Source organism: Quercus lobata, chromosome 7 (assembly GCF_001633185.2).
Source record: "Quercus lobata isolate SW786 chromosome 7, ValleyOak3.0 Primary Assembly, whole genome shotgun sequence".
Lineage (NCBI taxonomy): Eukaryota > Viridiplantae > Streptophyta > Magnoliopsida > Fagales > Fagaceae > Quercus > Quercus lobata.
The window spans coordinates 26447131-26451698 of NC_044910.1; the positions used below are offsets into that span (position 1 = coordinate 26447131).

Here is a 4568-nt window from a genome sequence, read left to right on the forward strand (position 1 = left end):
AGGAATCCTTCTCTTCTTTGAATGGTAGTCCATTGAGATATGATTAAAAAAAAAAAATAAATAAATAAAACACGTAGATGTATGAAACAAATAGGTTCGGTTCATCTCAACACCAAACTATCAATGCTGTTATGCTTAACATGTAAATATAGAATAGCTACCCTTCATCTCTTTTTGTTTAATATGTAAAATTTTGTAGCCATAAAACTCTAGATATTTTATTGACAGCTTTGATAATTGCGAAGCATAACCACAATTCATATAAACTGACAATTCCGTGTTGCATTTTTTTTCGCTCTTATTAAAAGAGTAGTGTTAAGAAAAGATACAAGGTATTTGGATTTCTAACTAGATTATCCAAAAAAAAAAAAAAAACAAAAAAAAACGAAAAGATACAATGTATCTCTCACCACCAATATTTTCATAACTCCCAGATGTTGTTAATTTAACTTTGCTCATTCGGGCATATTGCATACTACCTGAAATCAAAAGTTTTTAAAGAGGCATTAGAGCATTCATATTAATTTCCTCAAAAAAAAAAAAAAAGAGCATTCATATTAAAGGTACTAAAATAACTTAAATGCTATTTTAGAATCCAAAACCCTAAAAAACTCACTACATCAATGATGCCAAAAGTCAAAATTTTTAACACTTTGTTAATTTTTTTTTTTTTTTGGGTAAAATAAATTTGTTAATTGAACCATGCTCTTTGGCACTTTTTATTGTAGTTAGAGGGTAAACGTAAAAAAATATTATTTAAATGAAACTTAGAGAAAAGGAAACTTGAGTAGAAAAAGAAAAAATATAGCAATAATTAAGGAAGAATATTTAAATGAAACAATAAAAAATAAAGTATTTAATGTTAAGTGGTGAGTTAAAATGAATAAAATAGTTTTTTAAAGTGTTAAAAATTATTATTTTTTTTTAAATTTTGTTCACTTAATGTGAATGCTCTTATGCAATATATAGATATGTAGTATAGGCCCATTTGTGGGCAGAGGACAGGACCACTAGCCCAATTGGTAAGGAGATAAACCTGTCATCAAGTCTCCAATCCATACTCCATGGTTTAATGTTTAAGTTCACTTTTTATTTTTTTTGGAAATCTAAGTTTACACTAAAATTTGTGAAAAAAAAATTTGAGAAAAACAGAAGGGCCCAACCGGGTTCGAACCGGTGACCTCTTGATCTGCAGTCAAATGCTCTACCACTGAGCTATGGACCCCATTGAAATTATGTCATCTAAGATAATATATATAACATAAATGTTATTGTTAGTATACCCTATTTTACTTTTTGGTAATAATACGACTTTACCTTTCTTCACCGAACCTTTTGAAGCTTCCCGAAATGCATGTTACAATAAATTCTCATGCGAAACCAAATACAAATCCATTAATATCGAACGAAAATGTCTCTTCTTTTAGGAGGAGAATCTTTTGGGAATGACTTTAAAATGGAAGTTGCATGTGTTGAGCTTAGGATTTTATAAATCTATCAATTTCTTGAGATTATTTCTCCCTTATGTTTTCTTCTTTGGGTTAGATTGTACTTAACAAAAAATTTCTACACTTGTAATTATGAAAATAAAAATAAAATTAACCTATTTTAAGATATAATTTACCTCTTATTTGAAAGCTCTTTGACTTGTCTTTTTCTTTAACAAACAAAGCACTTTCACTCTTAACCAAATAAACATGTTATCTAAGTAATACTAGCTTCCTATTTTTCAAAAAATAAAAAAAAAAAATAAAAAAAAAACTCTATGAAAAGTTTGAGTCATTACATTAGTAATTTTTTTAATAATAGTTTTAAAAATTGTCGAAATTGAAAACTTATAATAAAATCGTAAATTTTCAAAATGTGACCTTCAAAATCTGAAATTCAAATTGAGGTCATGCCAAGAAAAGTAATGAATTAATCATCATACACGAATGCATAATGAAAAAAAAAAAAAATCATAAAATATTGAAATTGAAGTCTATAACCATCAATCCACGGGCCATAAATATACAAACTAAATTTAACAAAGAAATGATACGTACGTAATATTTTCACAATATTTTTATAACAAATTTTAAATAATAGAATGTTACTAATTGTTATTGTTAGGACAAAAAAATAATTTTAATGTTAGATTCAAATTTAAAATATTATAAAAATGTTGTGAACGTAACAAACCATTTTTTATCCCAAAAAAAAAGAAACTATAATTTCTAAAGTAACTCCTCCCCCCCCCCCCCCCCCCCCCCCCCCACGTGTGACATTCTCATACATCTTTCCCACGCGGAGAGTCGATACTCTACACCCTTAATTGACACGTGTATCATTCCGCTCAAACTGTGTTAAAAAAAGCCTTATCCAGTTCCTATTTTAAATCCAAACTGTCTCTCTTTTTCTCAGTTCTCTCACACACACAGAGGAGAAAGCAAAGGCTATTCAAATGGCAATCCGGATCGTGTACGGTGTGGTGTTCCTGTCCTTCTCGTTCGCCTGCATCAAGTTCCTCTACCTAATTCTCCACCCAGTATTCTTCCTCACCTCCTGAAGACAAGAAAAAAAGAAATCCCATGTCTTGGAACCTGAATTTTCCGGCAAAAACTTGAAATGGGTTAGTCAGAAAATATATATATTATACTTCTTTTTATAAACATGTACATGTAATGGGTTTTTGTTATATCTGTTTCATTGTCTGTACGAGTGTGATATTTGTATGTCAGGTTTTTGTTGTTATGATTCTATCAATGTTTGTTGCTTTGGTGTGACATGATTATATAATGGAAATTGATTTATTTGGTTGCCGGCCAACACCTTTGGTTCAAGAAGTTGTGTCTGTTTGATTTGTTATGGTAGAATTTATTTACCTTTGTTAATTCATTTGAGTGCTGAATTTTTGTTTAACTGGTGCTTTTGTTAATCTCTTGTTTAGAATTTATTATATTTTTTTGTCATTTTTATATTAAGTTATGGGGATAGTGGCATTTGCATTACAACACCAACCATGAGCGACAATTGGTGGCTGTATAGGATTTTAGGGTTGTTAAAAAAAGCTTGGAGGCACTGCCCTTTTATTTCTATATATATACATATATAGAAAGAAAAATTTGGGGGCAATTGGATATGGTGATGGCTGAATGGGCTCAAATTATTGTATCTGAGTATGAATATTTGGAAGTTAATAAGTAGTCACATATATTAAGGTTCATTACATTTTCATACCATTATAAATAAAGTACTTTGTTAATAGGTGCCGGCCAGCATCTGTTAATGAACAGTTGTGATTCATTTATGATCTATCACAAATCCCACCCACATAGAAAATTGGTAAAATTTTTACTTTTCAGCTGTGATTTTGTATAATAATTTGATTTTCTTCATCTAAATTGATACACATTTAATATATATTCAGTTTTTTTCATATCCTAAAAAAAGTGAATAATTTATTTTAAATTTTATCACATTAACAGGTGCTGTATAGCACCCATAAATAAATACCATCATATACAGGTTAAAATTCCTGCCTATTTTTTTTTTTTTTTTTTTTTTAAGAATCAATTCCTACCTAAATTGAATACTACTTATGGTGTAGTTTTTACTTTTTATACTTTTCTACCTATATAATTTGCTAGAATAGGTAAATTATTCATTCAAGAAAGATATTTATTACTACTTTTTAACTTAATTTTTATTATTTTGATGCAATAAATTTATTTTATATTTACATTTTAAAAAAACGTTATGAAAATTGAGTTATTACGAAAATATATTAAAAATGAATAATCAAATTTCAAGAATAGGGTTAACATTTATCATTGAAATTTATACTTGAATTTTAATAATAAATTTAATTACAAATGCGAGTGTAACAGAAGGTTTACCAAATTTGTTAATGAGAAAAATTTAGAGGAATTATTAGTGAAGTTAAATTTGACAAAATGATGGAATAAATTAATAAAAAAACATGAAAGTCTGGGGAGATAATCTCAGACTTTTATTTTTAAAATCGAGATAAACACAAATTACAAATAATAGTTTTTCACCCAGACAAAGGAAACAAATATAACTACTGCAAAAATGGAAGTCGTAGTGTGTTGAATTCCTAAGGATTAATTCTAGAATCTATTTAAAATAAAGAAAATCTCAATTTATTGGAAGCAAAGTGTTATTTTTGTTTTACAACAAAAGCCTATTTCAAAGCTCTAAAAAATTATTTTCTATGTAAATATATTGTCATTACTAAGAAAGCCTTAAAAGCACTTGAAAGCAAGCAAAATAAAATTCTAAATCCTAAAATTATGAAAATTACAAATATAAAAAATAACAAACTATAAAAATTCACCCATATACTTTGTCTTGCATAATACTCCACTCGAATAAAATTCGATCTTAGAGTTTTCATTTGGAAATTGAGATATTTCATTCCTAATAAAAAGTTATTTAGAATACTTGATTGTCTTTTAAATTGTTTAAATTATTTAAAACATATGAATTTATTTTTCTTATAATTTTAAGTTCATTAAAATTGCGGGAAAATAAAAATTTTATCACCATCTTCTTTATTCTCAACC

The 4568-nt window shown here is 27.5% G+C and overlaps 1 non-coding gene across 1 annotated transcript; it reads right to left on the bottom strand.

Moving 5' to 3' along the window:
• Positions 1-1153: 1153 nt before the first annotated feature.
• On the bottom strand, positions 1154-1225 carry TRNAC-GCA. Its single transcript has one exon. It is a non-coding gene; the product is annotated as a tRNA-Cys (tRNA).
• Between the last annotated feature and the right edge of the window lie 3343 nt (positions 1226-4568).